The 26,538-nt window shown below is 31.3% G+C and overlaps 1 protein-coding gene across 1 annotated transcript in view; it reads left to right on the top strand.

Annotated features, from left to right (window-relative positions):
• Positions 1 to 26,538, top strand: part of LOC143921569 (B-cell receptor CD22-like) — a 520,711-nt gene that overhangs the window by 325,952 nt on the left and 168,221 nt on the right. The gene's annotated exons all lie outside the window — the stretch shown is intronic.

Genomic DNA, 26,538 nt, shown 5'->3' with positions numbered 1-26,538 from the left:
TTTTCGAATAATATTTTTTTACTTCGGTATTTTGGATTTAGATTCAGATACGAAACTTTTAATATCATATTCGACATCTTTTAAAAAGTTATGTTTACATAATATAACAATATTAAAAATAAAATTAGCGTGTACCGCTTGAATACATGTCTATGTTCATTTTATTAAAACGTCGTAAGATGGTCTCAATTTAACGAGTGCTGTTTTGTAAACTAGTGGCTGAAATTATTACTATTTGATATAAATGTGTAGTTTATGATAAACCGCTTCTGAGCATATAATTATTTTATTTTTACTTTATCATCAATTGATGAAAATTTGTGATGATGAAAAAATTCGACTCAAAATACATAGATCGCCGATCACGTTTTTAAGCTTTTAATTTTAATTTCATTTTTAATTTGTGTGCATTGTTGATTTTTTATAGTTGTTTCTTAACTGTTTTGAAATCATTATTATTTTCTTTTATAATAATGTCTATTTTTACATACCTCCTTTACGTTTCACATGGCTTTCGTGTTAGTGGTCATTTTTATCTCTTATCCGATCGTTTTCATACTTTGCCATATTGCTCATTTTGGTCATCAATATAAGTAAATGGAGCCTCCGCCATTACGATGGTGCAAATATATCGTGTAAGACGCGTTTGTAATTTGCCCGCCGACATTCTATTTGACGTTTATGGTTGACGTTTGTTTGTTAGTTTTAAACATAGATGGCGATAGTAAAAAAAAATTATTTATACAATTTTATGTCAATTGTTCAACCATGATACGTATTTTGTATTATAATTTCAATGTTTTCACTTTAAATTTGCAATATTTAAAATCTTGCAGATATTCATAAAAACCACCAATCAAAAAATTTTAAGAAACAATGCATTCAAAGCAATGGTCAGGAAACTTTTTCGAGCAAAAAGCCGAATAAGAAAAAAATCATTGAAAACAACATCGATATCATAAATATATAATTTAATATACATATGTACATAGCCGCCTCATATTATATCAAAAATATTTAATTTTTAAATAATTTATTTTTAAATAAAATTTTATTTGTACTCTTAGATACTCTTATTATATATTTTTATATTTTCTCACGTATAAAATTTGACACAATTTTTGAGACGCTCAAAATACAATCGTTTAAAAATAATATAAATTTTTATAATAGAACCACTCTAGAAATTCGATAAAAAATAAAAAAAACCAAAAATTAAGAAATAATATACGACAAATTGATTCATTCACATATATGTAAGTAAATATGTAAGTATTTTTGGTTTCTATGATGACGATTCGATATATTTTTTTTCGATTAAAATAAATTTAATAAAAAAACTAGTAAATATGTTTAATATTAGATTCGCTAAGTTTAAGCTGTTTATATTACAAATACTGAGCGAAGCCAGGTAAAACAACTAGTCATCTACAAAAGCAATACGTACACACATGTAAAATACTTGTATCTAAAATAATCTATGACAAAAATGTTTGAAGATCGATTTATACTTTCTATATTACGTAAAGTATAAATTGAGAGCCACACTTTACAGTTTTAATATAAAATCCCCACTCATACTCAACATACACATAATGTTCAATGACATGCTTATGAATATATCGAAACGATCGAAAGTCAAGCAATCTGAATATTGGTTTAATATGTAGTATAACATACATATGTACATATAATGAAATCCGTATGTGGATTTATCGGTGTGTAAGTTTGCCCTGTCGAATATTCCATGCAGTGTGTGTACAATATTAAAGATTAATACTTCCGTTGTACTAATCCGTCCCCGTGGAAGCTTATATCCTTTTGAGAACCTCGAAAATCCTCAGCCGAGCTTACCGACCCGCATAAAGTTTTAATCGTCGTTTACGCTAAATCTCCGCCGTGCTTACAACGTTTGAATTCAAATCGAGATTACTTTATGTTTTGAAGTTTAAAAAAAATTAAAACTACTAAATAAAAAATGCATGTGACTTGCATGTCAAAAATGCATGTCAAAAAATGCATGTCAAAAATTAAAATTTGGCAATTAAAACACATACATATTTTCTAAAAAAACGAGAACAGTGATCGATTCCGAGTTCAAATCAGTCAAAATCAAGACATTTTTATACAATCGAATAATTTCAAAAAATAATTCATTAATCGAGTATTTGACAAAATATATTGCACAATTAAACTATAGATTTGATTATTAAATGCTTTTTATTATTAGGAAATTATGTTCACAATACATCTTATATCTATTTTAATAGCTACTAATCTACTGATCATTTTCTATTTTACAATTTTAATTTAATTCTATTAGTAATCATAGTATTATATTATTATAATGTTAATATGTACAGCGTAATTGGAAAAAGAGCTCAAAAACCTATTTACAATTCTTATAAATGCTCATAATACATCTAATACATAATATTAATTAAAGACTCTCTAAAGTCGATGACCTAAAGCAGATTTTGTTTAGGTAATATGTGTTTATACCTGAAGGGTATAGACATTTTGTTGTAATCACCGAGACTCTTCACAAGTGTGTTAGTATGGTTATTAGTGATTCTGTCATAGAATCTACTGGTTAGTTTGTTAGTAATGTCTGTAATAAACGGAATATTATATATGGCATGCAGTTTTTCAAGTTAGAATATATGGGTGTATTATAAATTATTTTTAGGGATTTATTTTGTATTACTTGGAGTTTGGAAAGGTTAATATTCGAGGCGTTATTCCATACAGGTCAATGTTTATTTTATTTTGAGTTGATAAAGATCTATGGCGATTAAATATTGGGTATATTGAGTATAAACCCCGCATCGCCTTGCATTTCGCCGCCTCAATGTGCCACTGCCATTTAAGACTTTCTAAAATTTAGATTAAATAATGTTAAATGTACGGTAAAAGTGCATCATATATGTACATATATAACAACGTATATTGCTGTATTGTAAATATATATTTTTTCTTATTAATAATATAATGATTTATTTTTAACTCTAATCTCTTTAAAATAACAGATAAATACATACATATATAGCCAGCAGCGTGGACTAGAGTTTAACATATTATATTATAGAGCAGAGTGGTCTCGGGTTCGAATCCCGCTGCTGGCCAAACCATGGCTTGGGATTCCAGATCGATTGTTTCGTATCAGAGTTTGCCAATTATTTCTGATTTCCATTGAAAAAGTTCCTGTGAAATTGGCATCTCTTTTCCTAACTCTCTTGCTAATCTCAAGTCTTGGAATTGGCCAATTTGATTATAAAAAATGCTGCAAAATTTTTTCCATAGATTCTCCAAAATTTCACTGAATGTTTGTATGAATTCGCATTGTATGAAAATGGTTATTTATATTGATTGCATTTTAATTTTTTAAGTACACTCGTCGCTTTGGAGCGATCTGTATAGGCGAGTGTTCATTTTCTTTTCAAATAAAATAAAAAATATACACATGTGTAAATACGTATGTACATATATATGTATGTAGAAGATCTAATGTAGATTGTAAATTTACTCTGTACCTATATATTGGGTAAAATATTTCCATTTTATCATAGATATGTTCCGTTTTTAAGAATATTTGATAAATTTTCAAAATAATTTAATTAATTTTGATAAAATCTGATATATTTTCAGAAAAGAGTATATTTTTCTTATTTTATATAAAATTATACTATGTATGTATGTATGTATGTTAAAAAAAGCTTAAGTTAGGATTTGAGATAGTATATAGAAAACTGTATAAATATATGTATATTATATAATATATGTAGGTATAAATATTGGCATATATTATATGTACATATATTTGAATCGGATCACATCCCACGGGAACACGTTGTATGCGAAGGCTTCTAGTAGAAAAATTGAATTTTCTAAAACTCTAAAATATATGCACCTACGTATGCATAAATATGTACATACATAGGTACAAGTGCCTTGTATAGAGATTTTGTGCACCAAAAGATTATATTAATTTTCGGCGGGCTGTTATTGGAAATTTATTTTAATGGTACCGGTTTCAAAAGAAAATTTCAATTCATATACATATTTACATATATGGATGTAAACATTAAAATGTATTTGCTAATCAGTTGTATTAGTGTTGCGTTTGATTTCTTCTTAAATTCCAAACAGAGAAATTTTTTCAAGATTGACTTTTATTTTATTATTTCAGAACTACAGTATTTTTTATTTACATAATATTTTTAATTTATTTTTACATAGATGTATGTATACCATCAAGGCCTAACAAATAAACCCCAATGCACTTCTTAGACAATTAATTACAAACATTGCAGTATTTTATACAAACCTCCTTTACGTTTCATTTACGATTAAAATTCAGGAAAAAATTTGCCTCTTATCCGATCGTTTTGATACTTTGCCATATTGCTCATTTTGGTCATCAATATAAGTAAATGGATCCTCCGCCATTACGATAGAGATAAAATACCGTTTAAGATGCGTTCGAAGTTTGCAAATTTGAAATCTGGGTGACGTCCATGGAGTCTTTAGTTTTATACATAGATGTTGGTAGTAAAATAAACTTATTATTACATAAATCGTTGTATTTCAAGAGGCTGAAGAACACGACATTAACATTTTATTAATTAATGAATTAATCCATAATTTTACATAACTTGTACGTAATTTTTTACATATTGTAAATAAATCAAATTCAGATATTGGTGACATAGTGGGTAGGATGGTTTTTGCCAATTTGATGGAGGAACCGTTTCAACAATGCAATCAGATAAATTGACAAACTGTGATAGGAAACGATCAACTTGGAGTCACAAATATCCAAGTAACCGGTAACATCTAAGTGCTAAACATAAATGCAACCACTGAGGCATACTATATATATTTAAACGCAGAGCATCCGTAAAAAAAACTGAGAAAACATGCCTTTGAGCATCTCGTTAGCAACTATGGATATTCATAATGACGAAATTGAATACTCCACACGAAACAACACTGCATTTTTAGTTTTCCATGAGGTGAATCTAAGTATAGGAGTTGTCTATTATATACGTATAGCCCCTGGAGTGGTTCGAGGGTTGGCGAGAGTAATCATTATGTCGGCGGCAAAACCAACCCCCAACCAAACCCCCTCATCCAAGCAGGTCCTATATCAAAACGGCGGCTTCGCCCTTTGATCCCCAGGAGTCTATTGTTGCCTGGGCGCAGCTGGGGCATTCTTCAATTATACGCGCTATTGCGCCGGGAATTGTCCCGTTTAATCGCCGGCAAAAATTAATCGAATCCCACCTTCGATTGTCGGCGAGGCCGCCTTCAAAAGGCCATTAGAGCACTTCTTTTGCGGAGATTTTCCGCGGGGGTGGGAGTTTTCCGGAAAACAAAAAGCTCTCCGTCTATCCGGCAATGCGCTAACAAATGCCCGCCCGCTGAGACACAAGAGAAATTTCACCGAACCGGATGAATAGGTGCGTCGACCTATAACCGCACAAAAGAGATCATCTCTCGTCTTTCTCCTCAAAGGGAAGCTTTTGGGGTGGTGTTGGTTAAATGCTGTGTCGGCTTAAGACGTTCTATATACCCACACATACTTCTACGGTATACATTTATAATGATATACTCTAAAATTTATACTAAAGCAGAATCAGAATCAATTTGAATCTTCTTCCTCCTCGTTTGCTCTTCATGGTCATTGATATTGTTGCGTAGGGGTGGGTTCAGGATCCAAATAAAAGCCCAAAGTTACTTCACAGCATTTATTTAACGATTCAGGAGATGGAGATGTTTGTGCGTCTTGCAGTCACTGCATTTCTAAGGCATCTAAGGCAAGGTTGGAGGTGAATGCTGCGAAATATGCAGCATTCACCTCCAACACTGCATTTCTAAGGCATCTAACGTGTTCCTTTCTCTCTGTTTAAACGTCCGCGTCTCAACTCTTATCTCATGTCACAAAATCCATAGCGGTACATGTTTGGAGACCTATTATTGAACAACAAGGGGTATTGTAATCCGTGTCTGTCGAAAATAAATTAATTTTTAGCATTCAAAAATGCTGTGTCCTCAATGTGACAAGATCTTTAGATCGCTCGATTTATCCCTATCACCTAAGTGGTGGTGAATTTAATGTTAGTGGATGATTTTAGTGATTTGGGGGTATTGTTCTCAAATAATTTTTATTTTAAACGGCACAATATTTGTTTGCGGGTTACAAAAATGCTGGGACTAGTTAGTAAACCTTTCTAGAGTTCGTTGGTGCTTAGAATTCTTTATGAATCTCTATTCGGAACACCTATTCGAACATAGTTTGGGAATACCTGTCCTAGTGCATTCCTATTAGGGGCGTTAACACATTGGTGTCTCGTCGTGTTATGTTTCTGGGAAATTACTTTTTTAAGCTATTAAATGGGTTAGTACACAATCCTCAGGTTCTTAATGAATTTAAGTTTCATGCACCTAAAATTGACCTGTTTAATGTAAGCTGCATTGAACTAGTTGAGTAGTTTGGAGCAACACCCGTGGTTAATTTTATCAATTATAAATGTTTTATATACCTTTATTTGTGTTATGATTGTGTGACTGTATGCTAATATGCTAAAAATAAATTAAAATAAACTCCATATGATGCAATCCATAAGTACTACAAATCCAATGAAAAATAAACCCCTTTGTGTTCGGTACATACATACATACAGAGCCGTAGCAATGGTTTTGGCGCCCTTGGCAAATATTAAATTTGTTGCCCTTTTAATACTTTTTCATTAAATTTTAAGAATTTATTTCATTTAAAAAATACGTACAATTTATATTTATATTTAAACATTTTAAAATAAAATTACAAAAAAAAAAACAGATTATTATTTACATATATTATAAATGTTCCACAATGGCAATATCGCAATAAATATCATATTATAAAAGGAATCAGTGCACTTAAAACACAATTTTAATTTGTGATTTTTATTTTCTTGTCGTTTATTTATCATTTATTTTAATTTTTGGAAATGTTTATTTCAAATAAATTTTTCTTCATCGAAAACCATATATCTGTTTTGACTGGTAACCAATTACATTATTAAAAACTTAACTATTAATTATTACAGATAAAAAAAACGAATTTTCCGTAAATTTGGCGTTAGCAAAGTCTGTTATTCCACATATACATATTATCAAAATTTATAATACTTGCTAATTCAATTTCTATTGATAAATATTTTTTATAATATTATACTGAGATATTTTGTATAATTCAATCTAGTGCAATGCTCAGTAACTTTTACAAAAATTTCATCTAAATTATTTTCTCGAAAATTCCTAAAATCATTATCGAGCTCCTGAATTAATAACGATGATCTATGTACAAATATCCTGTTCATTCTGCTGAAGTGAAATGTTAAGCTTATTCTTTTTAAATTCTTCTAACGTGCAATGTTAACCTTATTCTTTTTAAATTCTTCTTAAATTTTAGATTATTTATTAAAAAAATAATTATCTCACAGATAAAACTCCGTGAAGAGATATACTTTTAGCCGTGAAATGTCAGATTTGACATCTTTGGCCATAAATCAATATATATCGTGTATTACCCTACAAGAACCTACACGCCAAATTTGAAATTTATATATACATATGAGAGTTAAAACTATAAATATTTATATATTAGAGATAACGAGAACCAATAGAGCAAATTTCATAAAATATAGAGTGAATTATAGGCGTTTAAACAATTAAAATCTTATATCGCCATATCAAGGCGAACAGGTTGGAAAATACGGGACGAACGCTTATTAAACGTCAGGGAGATTTACTTTCCGCGTGTTTAAAACGCGTTGTATACGATATTTTATCTCCAACGTAATGGCAGACGATACATTAACGTGTATTGATGACCAAAATGAGCAATATGGCAAAGTATGAAAACGATCGGATAAGAGATAAAAATGACCACTGACATGAAAGCCATGTGAAACGTAAAGGAGGTATATAATAAAAATAAAATAGGCAAAGGGCGCCCCTCGCATCAAGCGCCCTTGGCACTCGCCCATTTGCCGTAGCCTCGCTACGGCACTACATACGTACATACCTATTACACATGTATTTAGGGTATAAGGTCATAAGGATTTTGATTTTTTTTTTGTAATTTATTAATACTTTTATGACTATAACACGATTTTGCAGCACATTTGCGTGTCTACGAGGTACGAGGACGCGTTGCGGTTTATCGCTTAAAAGCTCCGAAGCTCCGACAACAAGCCGAGCTTTCGGCGTCCCGAGCACGTCTTGGCCGAAGTGTATTTTAATAGAATCCGCGATCAGATAGCACCGAGGCTGATTACTCACGCAGAGCCCCCATGGAGGCCCCGTGACTTATCTCGGAGGGGCCTCGACCCTCCCCCACTGGGGCCCCCATCCTCCTTTCGTCCTGGTCCTATCTTCGCGAGGCTGCGTGCTAATCACGCTCTCTTCCGCACGCCCCACTGCACTGAACTGAATTAAATTTTAATAGACACTTTCGCACACACTTCAACTTTATATTGGGTGTATGTATGTATGCGTTCGACAGTCTCAGTGTGGTTGGCGTTTATTCAAAATCCATATCGGTGCATGTTTGGAGACCTATTATTGAACAACGAGGGATAGTGTAAAGAGACAGGAATATAAACTACCACTGATGAAATATCTTACGGGTGAATGAATGAAGGTTGGAGCCGAGCCAAACGATAAGATGATCTAAAAGGACTTTGAAGGGCTGAAGATATTCTCCTGGAGAAGGCAAGTAAATAGGCGAAGCAAAAAGCGATATTTTTATTTTTTATTTTATTACAATCAATGTACACTCGTCATTACAGATTGCTCCAATGCGACGAGTGTACGAGAACAATACGTTGAATGGTCGGACAACGTATACAGTACGTTCAATAAACATCGAATACAATAACTAATCAAGTATGAATATGGATTGATATTTGTTGTAATATATTATCCAAGCTAGTTGATTGAATGAAGGCTTACGAGGTGAATTATGTCGACATACTAAAAAATATTCAAAGGTCATGCGTTCAATTTTCCAAAATTGTAGTCATTTGGGCTAATATTTCAATTTGAGCTCCTATTATACATTAACCTATTATTATTAACAATTAGTATTACCCAGCAGCACGGACTAGTGGTTAGCATATCTTGCTATGGTCAGTGTGGTTATGCGTTCGAGTCATACTGTTTTCTGCTGGCCAAACCTTGGTTTCTGACCAGGTCAATCGTTTCCTATCAGAGTTTGCCAATTTTTCTGATTTTCATTAAAATGGTACCTGCGAAATTGGCTTTCCCTCTCCATTTCTCTCGCAAAATCTTGAGTTATTCTGTTATGTCTCATATCTAAAATAAAATAATAAAATTATACATATAATAAAGGAATAACTAAAGTCCTGAAAATGCACTGAACATTCACTGAAAATGCAATGAGCACTGAGGAGAATGTATGTAAATTAGTTAATCATATACTGATATGGTACATATAATGATTAATTGATTGGTATCGTGATATAAATTATTTTTATCTCATTTTGACTATATTTATGTATATACATATATGTACAATACATACATATGTACATATATTTATGAAATATCAACATATGTACATATATACATATATGTATATGTGTGTACATTAGTAGATATCCTTCCTCGACCTTAAAATTGTACTGAGTTTCACCTCATTTTGCATTTTTTAAAGTGTCGCCAGAACACTATCCCAATAAACATGTTTCAATATAAAATACTCAATATAAAACAGTGGGAAAAAATCCCGAGTGAAAATACGTACTTTTGACTTTTAATTTGAACTGGACGACTTCTTAGAGAGATTTGAAAGCTGTAAAGTACTTCAAATGAAAGATAAAATACCTGACTATAGATTCCAATATTCATTTGGACAGAAAATTTACAGATTTTGAGACATCGACCGAACAACACCAAGATATAGAAAAATCGCGCGATTTAAACACACATCTCCGAATCTCGAGCCAATCAACATTTTTATTACCAGATTCGTGTTCACTGTGCATATATCTATAAGAAAAGTCATATCTCGTCTCTGAACCAAAAAAAAGTCGTCATTGTTGTCGAACAGTGTAATTTATATAATTCATTCATTTGTCGACATTTGCGAATGAAAATATAGGCTTAAATATAACAATCGCCAATTGAAATCGCCAACAAAACTAATATGACGTATGCACGAGCAACCCGTCAGGGGTCGGGTTGACCGTTGGACAGATTGACCCACCAGCTTACAAATTCTGTCCGGATTCGACTAATTACCCCTACTGATCCCCACCCCTTTCTCCCCCCATACGTTTTCTCCCGTGGGACGTCGGCCCAACAAATGGAAAAGTCATGCTGACACGCACACACATATTTGTATCTGCTTGGTATATGTATGGAATAGGGCTTTGCTGCATCCACCTCTGACAAAACGTATTATCCGTCCTGGCGAATTATGTACATAAGCCCTTTCATTGGAGCGATGACTTATAAGTGTCTGGGGTGTAATTAAATTAATTTTTCCTACCGAAAATAATCAAAATCTAAGCCTTTGTGATACTTTTGTGACGTGTTCGATGTCTCCGAAAATAGTTTTTTATTTGTTGCGTACTAAATTCTACCACAGCGTTGCTCACTGGTAGAGACAATGTATACCAGTAGAGAGGTAGTGGGTTCGAGTCCTGGCCAGAATCGACTAATTATTAAATTCAAATAATTCATATCATATCAGCCAGCAGCATAGCTCGGTCGTAAAGCTTCTGCTTAGCACCGAGAGGCGCCGGGTTCGATCCCATGAGCTGACTGTAGTGCTGCTGGTCACATTTGGATATTTGTGACTTCAGGTTGATCGTTTCCTATCAGAGTTTGCCAATTTTTCTGATTTCATTGTTGAAACGGTTCCCGATTAAAATTGGCTAAAATCCTTCCTACCTACTATGTCACCACTATTTGAGTATGATTAATTTACAATAAAATTTATATACAATTCATAGATATCTCGTTAATTTGCAAGTTTTCAGTGTCTCGTAATTCAGCGCCTTGTATTTTAAAAATGCTGCATTGCTTGTAATTGGCCAGGAAGGCGCTTTGGGGTTTACCTGTAAGTCCTGGTATATATGTAAAAATAAATAAATTTCACTTAATCATTCGATTCATTCCTATCATATCAGCGACGTGTACTAGTGGTTAACATATTATCCGTTCAAACAGATAGATGGTCACGGGATCCAGTCCCACTAGAGTCCCGCTGCTGGCCAGACTTTGCTTTGTAACTCAAGGTCGATCGTTTCTTATCAGAGTTTGCCGATTTTTCTGATTTTCCTTGAAACGGTTTCTGTAAAATTGGAATCTACTTTCCTATCTCTCTTGCTAATCACAAGTTATTCAGTTTTGAGGTTCGCTAATTTGATTATAAAATGGTGCATAAATTTTTTCAAAGATAACACAGTGGATGTTTGTATGAATTCACATTGTATAAAATGCTTATCGATTGATTGTATTGTATCTGTTTAAGTGTACTTTTCGCTTTGGGGCGATCTGTAAAGGTTCATGTTCTATGAAATAAAATAAATTTAAATTAAATTAAATATACCCTAGGTGGTAATTAAAACCCAGATCGACCGTCTACTGCTAGAGTTGCCAATTATCTATCCTAAGTGTTGTGACACATCCAATAAATCGGCATCCTCCTCTCCCCTTCAGTTTCTCGCAAATTCGAGTTCCTAGCATCATGAAAACTTTGATTATTATAAAATATGCTACTTTGTAAAATGTGTTCTCGCAAATTTGCTGCATATCGAATTTTGATGATGGCTAATTATAGCATTTTGTCCATAGGTTACTCTCTTTTATTGTGTGTATAATAATAATTATATTGTAGTATTTAGAATTGTTAGTAACTTTGTACAAAAAATCTGACCATATGTATGTAGGTTTCGCCAAGAGACAATCTGTCATAGTATCTGTAGTACAAATTTATGAATAAATAAATAAATATAATTCTGGCCGTAAAAAAACTTCATCATGTCTAACACTTCTAGCATTTACCATTTAGTGAAATCATCTTGGAAGGTCTTGTTATGTCCAATGGTTTTCCTTTATTTATTTAAAGCTTGGACCATTGTGGCATTACAGGTTTACCTAATGCGCCACAATGGACAAAAATATAACAGAAAAGAAACTCAATAAATTAGCTATAGAGAAATTAATATATTATATATTTATACATTCAATTCATAAAAAACAAAAGTTCAAGCAATAATATCTTTTTATTTACTAAAGTGTAAAGAAAGTGGAAATAGACGATGATTTTGGTCGCAATTTTGTATGAAACCGTTTCGTAAATCATTTATAGATAAAACGAACAAACCTTCATAAAAGAATAGAACCTCTGGATTTAAATTCAAACAAATATTACAATCAACCATATAAATAATCATGATAATCAAGAAAATCGAATACGATTTTCAATTTTGACCGGGTTTTGTACCAGCTTATCAACTCTATCGTACATACATAATTGATGACAAGCTTTATAAACATTAAAATAAGATTTTGCGAAATTATTTAAGTGTTTAAATCTTCAATGCAATAACATTTTCCCTTGTCATTTGAAATTTCTAAATACACATATTCGTTGATGGGTACATGTGATTAGTAAAAAAAATGTTATAATATTTCTGATACTCATCCATACCAATATTACAAGCTATTCAAGTGACCCTCTCCCGTTCTTCCTAAAATGGTAAAATAAATATAAAGATGGAGCTTTCGCAGAAGGGTAAATATTTATCTGCCAATTTCTGGTCCGTGGATCAGCCTGGTATGTGCAGTTATTTATGTAGCGTTAAAGCAATAATCTTCAAGGTTGCCAGCTCGCGCATAAACATTGTACGTTTTGCAAACAACGCTTGCAAATATAAAAATCAGAAATCTATAACATTTTTCTTTTTATTTTTGATAAGAGTGAAACTATACCAACATTATCCAAAGCACAATTGCACCTGAAAAGAACGCGAATTTGTTTTTGTAGTGTTTTGAAATACGATTATTTGTTGTTGTCTTATAACACAATACAATATAGAAAAATTAGACTATACAAACTTAAGCATTGAAACTTATACTGCGTAATTTATTCTTAATTGAAAGCTAAAAGAAAATAACGTAAACTAAGTATTCTTTTAAATCCAATATAAACGATTATTAAAAATGGTATTTTTCTATTTTTGATGCGAAAGAGTTATCATTTTTCTTTATTTATTATTATTTTTTATATACGTAGTTTTCGTTTGTCAAAAAGATTTCATTCTTCGCGTATTTATTCGTTTCACTTCTCTCTTTTCACGAATCATTTGATCCTATTGTATTATTCGCCGTATATTTCTTTGCGATTTGACGCTGTTTTCGATACAAACGAAATTTTTCCTGCGATGTCTCTATCAAAGAAACGTAAATATAAATAATATATCACATTGCGCTACGCACAATCTAAAAGTGAAAAAGAGTCACACTTTAGATACAAAAAATATAAATAAACAAAACCATAACCGAAATCTATGCTTTCTGTACCGGAAAGTTTTCCATATTTAATATTACCAATATCACACATTTATATAGTAGTGGCTATGTTTAATTGAATATTTAAAATTTTGTTTTAATTTATTTTTCCTTTGAATTTTATCTGATAGTACGATGCAAGCTTTGTGTTCTCGCTTGGTTATTAATAAGCACGTGTGAAGCCCATTTTGTAAAGGCGACTTTTGCTCTCAAGTATGCGTTTGCGTTCGTCGCGTGTCGATAATGGCCGATGATGAGGGCAAACAGTGAAGCTGTTGTTTTCGTTCAGTATGCAAATGACATCATTGTGTTTACCGTGTGGATAATAGAATTCAGTTTTGCAGGTCACACGTTGATTTTGTACCTATATTGCTAGGTTGTTGTTGTGATTTTTTTGCCAATTTTAAGGAACCGTTTCAACAATGATCAGATAAAATAAGAAACTATCGACTTGGACTCCGACAAACATCCGATTCTAACCAACAGTATATTAAAGATCAGCCCGGAATCGAACCCAATAACCTCTTGGTGTTAAACATAACAGGTGCATACATACATACATCGCATTCGCTTTTATATATTTTATTTTATTTTTTACATAGCCAGCAGTTTGGCTTAGTGGTAGCGTATATATTTAGCACCACTGAGGTCAAAGGTTCGAGTCCTCACCACTGCTGGTTAGATTTGGGGGTTTTGTGACTCCAAATCGATCGTTTTTCTATCAGAGTTTGCCAATTTTATCTGATCATTGCTGAAACGGTTCCTGAAAATTGGTATTAGATCTAATCCTGTTGTCACAAAATCTGCCTGTGTATAATTTGTAATAATTATACACAGTAATCTGAAATCTATAGATATCTCTATAGACATCTCTATAATTTCGTATTTATTATATGTATAAAAATTGTATACAAAAAAAAATCTAAAAATAATCCATAGATGTCTCTATGATTATTATTTCTGATTAATTGTTATATGCTATATATGTATTCTGATTGTATATGTATGTATTACTGTATTTCTGATTTCTGATTGTTTATGTATTCTGTATTACGTTAACGTACACCCGTCGCATTGGAGCAAATCTGTAATGGCGAGTGTATATTGATTTGTAACAATAAAATAAAATAAAATATACCAGGAAGGCCTAACAGGTAGACCCCAATGCGCCTTTTATTACATAAATCACTGTATTTCGAGAGGCAGAGTAACACGAAATTAACAATTATTGAATTAATTATACAATCCATAGAGACATCTATGGATTTAGGATTACATAAATCAAATTCAGATATTTGTGACAGCGGGTAGGATAATTTTTGCCAATTTGATGGAGGAACCGTTTCAACAAGGAAATCAGATAAATTGGCAAACTCTGATAAGAAACGATCGAATTGGACTCACAAATATCGAAATCTGACCAGCAGTATTAAAGATTAGCATGGGATCGAACCCGGTAAACTCTCAGTGTTAAACATAAACGCATCGAACGAGGCATACTGCTGGCATATATTATTGTACAAATTCAAATCAAATTACAATGAGACGAAAGAAGAAGTGAAGGGTCAGAAACACACAAAGACTTCATTAGTATTTAGTACAATTGTGTAAATATGTATGATAAGTAATCTCATAAATTCAATTGGCTCTAAGCTTCGGCAAAAGCTCGCACGTTATATTATTTTCAAAGATAACACATCTTAGTCGAACCTTCCCCATCCATACGGCCCTGTTTATAGACGTAATTGATCCTAAATAAATTCACTACAGGATTAAATACGTTTAGTCCTCTCCACGCGCCGAGTGTATGTAGTATATATGTAAATGTATTGACTTGATATTCGCGCAAAGTTGAACGTGTGTGCTTAGTCTTTAGTAACCGACCGTTGATAGTGCGGAAAACTCAATCAATTTTAACTGCACATGTTTACACGCGGAAATTTTACTTCATGAATTTTACATTACTTTTCAGTGAAAAGGTCGATTTATTTATCAACCCTCCCTCGCCGAAATGGGGTATGCAAGTGGCCCAATTTTTACGTTTTTCGTAATAACTATGTGGTTTTCAAAGCTATACACCCTATATTTCTTGAATATCTAGAATGAACTACAAGAAATTTATTTTAATAGATTTTGTATGATTTCGAAAAGGGATACATCGTAAAAATAATACATTTATACAATTCTACGTTCCAAAGTATGATTTAATGGCGGTAGCGATATGTCATTTTTTTGACTGTTCGCTTGCATATTCTTGATGATCGGATGAATAAATGCTAGAGAAAGAGACAGCTATATTGTTTTCGTTGCTTTTGGCGCATGGCTATTGAGTCATGCAGTCGCCTGTTGGCCTTATCTATGTGCGTTTGCGTGTTGATGCTTGTCGTTATTTTTTAATAAAAAAATAGTCAAAAACATGCTATAGGACTAAAACTTTTTTATGTTGATGTATAAAATGATTAATAAGATATATATTGAACCCATTTGTATTGAGAAATGCTGTATTTTGATTAAAAAATACTGGGGTCTTACTCGACCCTGGTTTGGGATACTCGTTCGATCTCGAAGCTCCGTCCTTCAAAGGTTGAATAAGATTGTCAGTACTGCTCTATTTTGTTTCTTGAATGTTCTAAGTGTCAATTGTTATTCCTAACTGTTTTATGATATTTATTTTTTATTTTATTTTACGTACATATGTATGTACATATATGAAAATTGGGCAATATTTGAATAAAGACCGTTGTGAAAATTCGGCAATTTCCACATGACGATCCGGGTTTGCAATGGAAAAGCGATCGGCGCGTCTATGTCTCCGGCCCTCTAGATTTTTTTTCGGCTTTTTCCTATCATTTTTACTTTATTTTCCTCGCGATAAAATAAAGCCGTCATAAAATTTAACCGCTGCCGTCGAATCTGCGGAGCAATAACGCCTGAAATTGAACTGAAATTTAAATTCTGAACGCGAACTAAGTGTGATAAATTCCATCGGACCGAACCCGTAATACACTATGTAATTCAAAGCGCGGACGAAAAGTAATTAAGTGTCTCGTTTGCTCTCTCTTTCCCACTCTATACTAGTGGGCAATCTCGATGGCCAGTGGTATGGGAATGGGGTGGTCTAAAATTCGGTTTCGGTCTATCCAATCTGCCGATGAAGATAACGATCGTGAGCATACACTCACACGTCGATATTGTACTCTAGTATTAATTTGAGTATGTCTCCTTTCAAATATCGCATCCTTGACTCGTTTATTGTAACATTTCAAAAATGACTTAAATATGTATGTATATACAATTAGATCTACTGATTTTGATCTTCATCAATCTAATTTCACTCTGAAAAATACTTACTATTTCAACATTTTAGATTACACAGATTATTTTCTCTCTTATTTTTAGTATCATGAAATGCATTTAAATCAAAAAGGAACTGTATTCTTCAGCTTAAGCTATTTCAAAAGTTGTCATATTTGTCTTAGATTTGTTAAATTTCAAATGCTGTAGAAGTTTCATTATTGATATAATTTATGGTGTCACATCGTGACACGATCTTCATGCTAAATTTTTCTATTAGCTTATTACATCCTTTTCGCTTTTACTCATTGAGTTTTCAGTATAGTTATTGTTATAAAATAAGCCTTAATAAAATCAATATAATTTTACGACAACGTTTGTATACGTTTTTAATTAGTTTAATCAAAAATTTCAGGGACAAAAGATTTTTCTAACTAATTCTCACCATATCAAACATTTGTACTAAGACTTTCGGGAGAATATTTCATATATCCAGTAGTTTTTCGTTTGCCTTCAGAATGGAATAGAATAAAAAGTGATAATGGACAGTGATTTTTGTGAGTAGGTTGAAATTTCATGGTGCCAATATTGTATTATCAGATAATATTATCAAACTCTGATAGCTGATTGGATTTTACACCTAATCATTCAACTCATGTAGCTATAGCTTACCTTACTGATTAAAAACACTGTTTGACAGTAGAGAAGTCATAGGATCAAATGCCGGCCGGTACGCTGCTGGCGAGATCTGGATTATTAATTAATCCCGATCTCGTGTTAATCTCATGTTAGAGTTTACAATTTTTATCTAACTTAATTTTTGCGACAGCTACAATAAAATCAGCAACCTTCCCCATAGTTTCTCGTAAATTCGTTGCCTCGAATTTGTTGAAATTGAAATACATATATGTTTATCTACATACATAAATACATAAATTTGTAGAATGTGTTTTATACTTACAGTATTTTTGTATAATGTCTGATCATATGTAGATGTCGTGTAAAATAAAAATAAATAAAAAAAAATCTGTGTTGGACATTTTCAGTGATTTCATAATCTTTAGCCAGGATTTGAATCCACTTGTGCTAAGTGCTAAGTTTGCCTGTTAACCCTTTGAGTGCTGATCGTATTTATGTTGAAAGCCCGCTATGCTAAAAATTTCGCCCACATTGCCAATTAGAATGATTTGGAAATCCAAAAGAAAGCAGGTATGAAAATTGTAGTTAATCTTAACAAACCCTAGATAACTACCACCGGGGACTTCGAATTTTGTAAAAGTATGTTTAGACTCTCTAATATACATATCTTACAACAGTATAAAATACACAAAATAAGTCAATTAATTAATGTATTTTTTCAAAACTAGTTACACCTTCTTCATTGTTGTTAAAATGTAATGCTCTTGAAATTAATAAAAATCGATCGCGTGACATATATTCGGAAAATACCTGAATATTAAATAAGTGATGCTTATTCGAATAATCACCAATTCGGTTCAGTCTGATCGTTCCCATTTGCAACAAGATACATAGCCAAAATCTAAAATACTCAGCAGGATTTAAATCGGGCAATTCTGCTATGATTATAAATTCAGAAATTCCGGTGTAAACGAGTAAAGACAAACGTAGACAAGGCAATTGCACAGATTTTAAGACTCACGTTGAACGCATTTTTTTTCAATGCTTCCTGGTAAGGTTTAGCAGGTATTATTCTTGTTTATTTTATAAATGCAATATTTATAACCAACATCGGCGTTCTTCAGGCCCATGAACTTGTCGGCAAAACACCAATCGGCTATGTTCAGCATTGAAAGGGTTAAAATACATATGTAGATTGAAAACTAACCATGATAAAAAGCCATGTCGTTACCTTTAAACAGCAGTTAATAGCAATCTAATAAGGTGATGCGTGAAAATCTATTCAGTTGAAATATTTATACCAAGAGTACGATGATATGATATTTTTCAGCAGATTCGAGCTGAAGCAAGATGAGGCCCATCGCTGCATACAAACTACGAACTCAATTTCGATTTCCAATCTGTGCGACACTCTTCCGATTCGTTTTCATTATGGTTTATGTATAATATATACATACATATATGTATATTCTCTGAGTATGTACGAACCACCGTTTGAAGATTGGACTGATCTCTTTTTCGCCTTCTCTTCTCCATCACGTTCAATGAACCAAAATGGAAATCGTTAGACATAATATCCACTGTTGACTTGTAAAATGTCTAGTTTTAAATGTTCCTATTTATACTATGTGCTAACATTCAATTTTATTTTTATTATATATGTACATATACATATACCGAGAAGGTCTAACAGGTTAACGTTCTTTAATTACGAGACACTGAACACTCAAAATTAACGAGACATCTATGAATTTCAACTTATACATAAATTTTATTGTACGTTAATCATACTCAAATAGTAGGTAGGATTGTTTTTAGCCAATTTAATCGAGGAACCATTTCAACTCTGATAGTAAACCATCGACCTGGAGTCACAAATATCCAAGTCTGACCAGCAGCATTACAGATATACTCAGAATAAAATCTTTAAAATCGAGGTCAAGTCACGGGATCGAACTCGGTAGTTGGGCAAAAGCCCAACTACCGAGCCATGCTACTGGCTTATATACTATAATTAAATATTTGTATGTAGGTAGATTATGAATTTTTTTTCATTACATCTTAATGACATTCAGACTGAAAGTTAGAATTTAAAATTGTTTTCAATTGAATAAATTTAATTGAATTAACTTTCAATTGATATATTAGGATTTTTTTCCCATTTTAGTAATTTCCTAGTTAGACCTATGGTCCGTTTATGCAAAACAGAAAGAGATTTAACAGAGATCAAACAACTAGAAGAATGGTCGATAGATGAATGAAAGAAGTGCTCGAATGAAATAAGTGCATGGATAACCACCGGGGAAGTGGGTGTATGAAATTCTAAATATGTGTAGGATGAAATGGTTGAGAATTGCTCAAAACAGAGACGAATGGGAGCGTGTAAAATAGGCTTTCATCCATCAATCGCTCTAAAATGGCTATAAATGATGATGAAGGTGAAAACAGATCTAAACGATTTATTTTAAAAAAATTGTGTATATGTATGTATGTATGTACATATGTAGGTATACCTATATATATATATATATATATATATATATATATATATATATATATATATATATATATATATATATATATATATATATATATATATATATATATATATATATATATGTGTATATATAATAAAAAACAAAACATGTTAACTGCATCCATTATATTATTGGTATAAATGTATTAGCTTATCATTATCGTTTAATCTAATATTTAATTTCGAAAGAGACTTTGAAACTATGTATGTATGTACGTATGTAAGGTTTGTTGGTAACATCAAAAACAAATCTATGTTTCTATGACGATGATTCGATATATATTTTTTTCGATTCAAACAAATTTAATAAAAAAAACAAATGAATATTTACTATTAAATTCGCCATGTTTAAGCTGTTTATATTACAAATACTGAGCGAAGCCGGGTAAAACTATAAAATAATAAAGTTAAACAGTTTGTTTTTCAGTTCTAAAATTATCCGAAACTAATATTTACATTCGACAGCTTATCTTTACAAAATTAAAAATGAGTTTGTTGTATATACATATATGTATGTACATATTGTATAATTTGATATATTAGTGACTGATTAGTAATAATTTATATATTAGCCATAGTGACGACTTGGAGTTGATCTGTAATAAATATTGTATTGCACAATATTTAAATTTAATTTGGGTTGACACACCGTCCTGAGAAAGTGAATTGTGTAAAGATTTTGACAATAGATTAATATTTTATATGTCAACTATAGGAAGAGAGAGGAAAGTAATATTCTATATATGTACGTATATAATTGTCATACAATTTATTACAAAAAAATATATTTACATACATAAATTTTTACCATTAAAACAGAAAATCAGAAAAAAAACTAAGAGATTAAAACAAAATTCAAAAAAAAAAAACCTTTTCAAATTATAAAAATGACATTTCGCCAAAAAAATAAACCTACATAATTCAAAACGTTTTGATTTTTAAATTTGATCTATTTAACAAAGTGTTAATAGTAAATCCATACATATAATTGCTGTTCAATTAATTACAAAAAAAAATCATAAATTAATACATAAATTTTTACCATTAAAAAAGAAAATCAGAAAAAAACACATGTTAAGTTAAAATCCAAAATAAAAATATATTTTGGAATTATAAAAACGTAATTGACAATAAAAACAGCAATGTTTACAGTTTCATTTAAGGAAAAAATCTAATTCAACACGTTTTAATAGTTAAATTTGATCTACATATTTGACAAAGTGTTAATAGATAATAGATGATATGATATAATTTTAGTCCAGATTAATTGTAAGCAGTGTTTTATTCTGTAGCTTCCCTGGTTTTCTGGATACAGGTCCCTTTCAATATTTATAAATGCAGGTACACGATATTTGTACCACGGCTTCAATTTGTCGACCATCGAAAAATACTTAATAATATCTGTAGTTATTCACCGATTGAATGACTGAAACTAAAATTAATAGACATGTATTAAAAACAAAAAATCAATATAAAGTATATATTATAATGGTTCAAAGAAAATTATTTACTGTTTTCAGAATATTCAAAAGTTTCGTTTCATCAAAGCAACTGATATGTAGAAAGTAATATCCAACAACGCGTAATTGCATATTTTGAATTATCGTAGAATAATTTATTGTGTGGGCAATCTGTAAATAAAAGATGGTGATGATTATTCAAATATTAATATTCATATATAATTAAAATATACTATATGTATGGTGTAATGACTTACTTATTTTACGGGATTTCTGTATACTTGAAAATATAATATTAGTGGACTGGAGTCCCATCTTATATACATATGTTATATATATATATATACATAATACATCTTATATATCTTATGTATGCAACTTGTGGATGGGATGTCCTTTATCAGGTCCTTTTTTTGTCTATGTACATACTTATACATTCCGCAGAAATCTTTCAGTGTTACTTTACATTACTTCATAATGGTTTTGATTATTTATATTATTCATCAATATTATCGATTCACAATTAACAATATTTCACATTTGTACATATGTATCTATTTACATGTATTTTAAACTACATTTCTATAAGTATAATTTTCATATCCATTTGGAATGTGACAAATTACTTTTTAAAAATGATTTATACTTTAAATTAATACTTATGTATATAAATATTTAAAAAATTTAAACTCAAAGTTATATTAAATTAATTTAAAAATTATTTAATTGAAATCAATATTAATGAACAATATTTAATTATTTTATGCTATCGATTGTATATACATAGTAACATATACTACATATAATTATAAATACGTTTTTTACACATAAAGCTATGTAAGAACTAAACAGCCTAACATTTACATTTCATTTAGTTAGAATGAACTTAAACATATTTCGAATTTATTAAACATTATCTTTTAAAGATTTTTATATTAAAATTGACATAAATAGTGTTACATATTTGACTAGCATTAAAAAAATACAAAAGTAAATCAAAAGCGTCATATGTACGCACATACGAAGATGTGACGAAATCAAAAAATAATCAAAATACTTACAATTTCATAAAACAATTACAGTTTAAATTCTCATAAAAATTCTAAAAATAACATGTTATCATAGATAATAACTATATTTACATGTTATTCTATACCTATGCATGTAATGTATAATATTAAATAGCATAAGATGTACACATGTACTCCATAATCATTTTTTTTATTTTTTTTTAATATACCAGGAAGGCTTAACAGGCAAACCCCAAATGCGCCTTCCTGGTCCACATAATTATTACATATGTAGATACATGTAAATCTAAACAATATCTGACATCTATGGTCAGATATTACAAACATCGTATGAATACGATAAATAACGATGAATAGCTTTCATGTAACAATACGAATTTTTATTCGATAAATATAACAATAACTTAAGGTTTGCAACAGAAAATTGGGATGGGAAGGAAGGAAACGCCAATTTTTACAGGAACCGTTTCAATGAAAATCAGAAAAATTGGCAAATTCTGATAAGAAACGATCGACCTCGACAAACCAAGGTCTGGCCAACAACGAGACTTAGTGGGATTCGAACCCGTAACATCAAGTACGAAATAATTCAACATTCACCACTAGACTACGCTGCTGGTTTATTTATTCATTTATAGTTTTGGACCATTGTGGCATAACAGAAAGAATCTAATGCGTCACAATGGCCTACATTTGAAAAAGAGAAGAACACAAAAATAAAATACAATAACATGTATAAAATAAAAATAAAAAAGCAACAGTAGAAAAACGAGTAAACGAAAAAAGAAAAAAATAAAAACAATATATAAAAATGAAGATAAGGGGAAAAATCAAATAAAAGAATAAATAAAATATTCAAATCCTATTCTTAGTTTCACATTGAATATAAAGTGAGTATAATAATTATTTAAACATTAGTTTCGACCATTTTGGCATTACAGGAAGAACCAAATGCGCCACAATGGCCTCCATAAGAGAATAAGAGAGAAAAATAAAAATCATAATAATAACAGTAATAATTCATAGATTAAAAAGAAATAAAAGGTAGAAAAATACTATAAAACAAAAGAAAAATAGTACATACATATGTAAAAATGTACAAAAGGAAAAAAAAAAAAAAGGTCACAGCGAGGCCCAAATGGAAGAGAGTAGATTAAGATTCCACTCATACATCATATTCAAATAAAGAAAATAATGATGAGCGCAACTTACCAGACAAATGATTTAAATAATATAATACATAGGCAAGTACAATATCTAGTACTATTTAGACTTAGAAACTATCAGATGTAATTAGCATCAGTCGAAATGATGTAATTATCATTTCAAGTTGATACAAAAAAGAAAAAAAAAATAAAAATGGACATCGTGATAAAATCGTATACAATTTTACATTGAAATTCTGTAATATAAAATGTCATTGAAATCTGAGTCATAAGGGCTTTGCTCCTTTACTTTGAAGATATCCACAAATTTCGATAAATCCTCCATCCATCGCCAACCGTAAAGGTGTCTTACGCTCAAAGTTAGTAGCGTCTATATTTACAGAACAATTTCCTTTGATCAAATATTTAATTACATCTAAACGGCCTTTTTCAGCAGCAATATGTAAAATTGTATTTCCTCTTTCATCAGTTTCATTTAGATTGATAAATTTAATGCGATCTATTATTTCATTTAAATTGTTATTTGTACTAAACAATGTTCCTATAGACAAAGCCATTATTTTAGGTGGACAAGCGATACATGAGTCAGCCGCACTTCGTTTACGCGGAGCTGATAAACGAAGTGCGGGCTGAAACGGGGTTTCTTCAAAATTAGATGTTGCGTTAATGTTACCTCCTTTATCTAACAAAAATTTAATTACAGGCGTGTTTCCATTAAACGAAGCAATATGTAGAGGTGTGCAACCATCGTCATTCTTACATTCAATCCTAGCACCCTTATCAATTAGAACTATTGCTATATCGGCCTCGCTCAATCTTGACGCGTAGTGTAAAGGTGTATTTAAATCATCATCTACAGCTTTAACGCTAGCTTCATAATCTAGCAAAAGCTTAACAATATCTAAATTGTTTTGTAAAACAGCACAATGTAATGGAGTCTGACCTCGAAAACCTTTTATAGAAATATTCGCCCTGTGTTTGAGTAAAAATTCGACTGCTTCATATTCACCAGTCATGATTGCATCGTTAATAGGTGTATCGCCGTTACTATCATTCGAATTTATGTCGGCTTTTTTGTCAATCAGTACTTTCATCACGTGCGTGTTTCCCTGATACGAAGCAATATGTAGCGGGGTGCTCCCATCGTCATTCTTACATTCAATACTAGCACCCTTATCAATTAGCACAATTGCTATATCGGCGTCGCTCAAGCTTGACGCGCAGTGTAAAGGTGTATTTAATGTATCATCTAGAGCTTCAACGCTAGCTGCATTATCTAGAAGAAACTTAACAATATCTAAATGTTTTTCTATAATAGCACGATGTAATGGAGTCCGACCTTCATAATTTTTTTTTGAAATATTCGCCCCGTGTTCAACTAAAAATTTGACTGCATCAAAGTTACCATATAGGGATGCACAGTTAATAGGTGTATTGCCGATATTATTAATCGAATTTATGTCAGCCATTTTGTCAATCAAGACTTGCATTACGTGCGTGTTTCCCTCATACGAAGCAGTATGTAGCAGTGTGTCACCTTCGAAATTCTTACATTCAATACTAGCACCGTTGTCAATAAGAAATATTGCTATATCGGCGTCGCTCAATTTGAATGCGTAGTGTAAAGGTGTATTTAATTGACCATCTTCAGCTTCAACGCTAGCTCCATTATTTAGAAGAAACTTAACAATATGTAAATTTTCTTCTATCACACCAAGATGTAGCGGGGTTTTACCATAGTGATTCTTTGAATCAACATTAATACCCTTTTCAATTAGAGCTTTTATTATTTTATCATCAACATTATCATTATGTTTTATGTAATGGTGTAATATATTTTCTTTGAAATCATTATCAAGGTTTACATTAGCACCTTGACGTATGAGATATCTTATTATTTTTCGACTACCATTCCTAGCCGCCAAAATTAAATAGGTGAGATCTTCTATTTTTTGGTTTATTGCGTTAATTTTAATCATCTCTTTTGATTGCTCCGTGTTATTTTCGATAAGTGACCTGGAGAAACCTGTATAATGTAGGTAAAGTTCATTATTCTGAGGTACCAGCACTTTTACGATATCTTCATTGCCTATATCAATAGCCTGTGCAATTGGAGTCATATTTCTATAATTTTTTTTCGAGATTAAATCTTTTTTGTACGAAATGAGCAGTTTAACCATTTCGATATTTTCTCTTTGCACCGCTATATGCAATGTTGATTCATAATTATCCATTTTAGTTGATGCTCCCGCATTCAGAAGAAATTCGGCAACAATTAAACGATTATTTATTACAGCTCCACCTAAAAGAGATTCATCAGCACTATTATTTTCATCAATATCAAAATTATCTACGTTTTTTATTATGGATTCTATTACTTTCGTATCATCTTGATACTTTGCAAGTATGTGTATTGGAGTTAGATCGCCATAATAATTTGCATCGGGATAACATTTACGAACTATGTCAGCATGTTGACTCGCATAAGTCCAAACAGCTACTATATGCTCATCGCATTCAGTACCATTCAATAAACTTAAAGCCTTTTCTATAATTAATTTTTCTCCATTATTTTGCAAATTTATTCTTATCACCTCCTGCACTAATCGATGCAAACTAGCAATACCATTTTTATAATTAATCATGGAGTATTTCTTCAACACATCAATTGCTGGCATTAATAATTTCTTTGAGTCCAACCTAGGAAATATTGTTTCGACGTCAATGTTATCAGGACTGAGGTACGCCATGATATTCAACATCTTAATGGCAAGCTTACCGCAATCGCCTTTATTAGAAATTTTTGTGATCGTCATTGT

Source organism: Arctopsyche grandis, chromosome 13 (genome assembly GCF_051622035.1).
Source record: "Arctopsyche grandis isolate Sample6627 chromosome 13, ASM5162203v2, whole genome shotgun sequence".
NCBI classification, from domain to species: Eukaryota; Metazoa; Arthropoda; class Insecta; order Trichoptera; family Hydropsychidae; genus Arctopsyche; species Arctopsyche grandis.
This window is presented reverse-complemented; position numbering and strand designations above follow the sequence as displayed.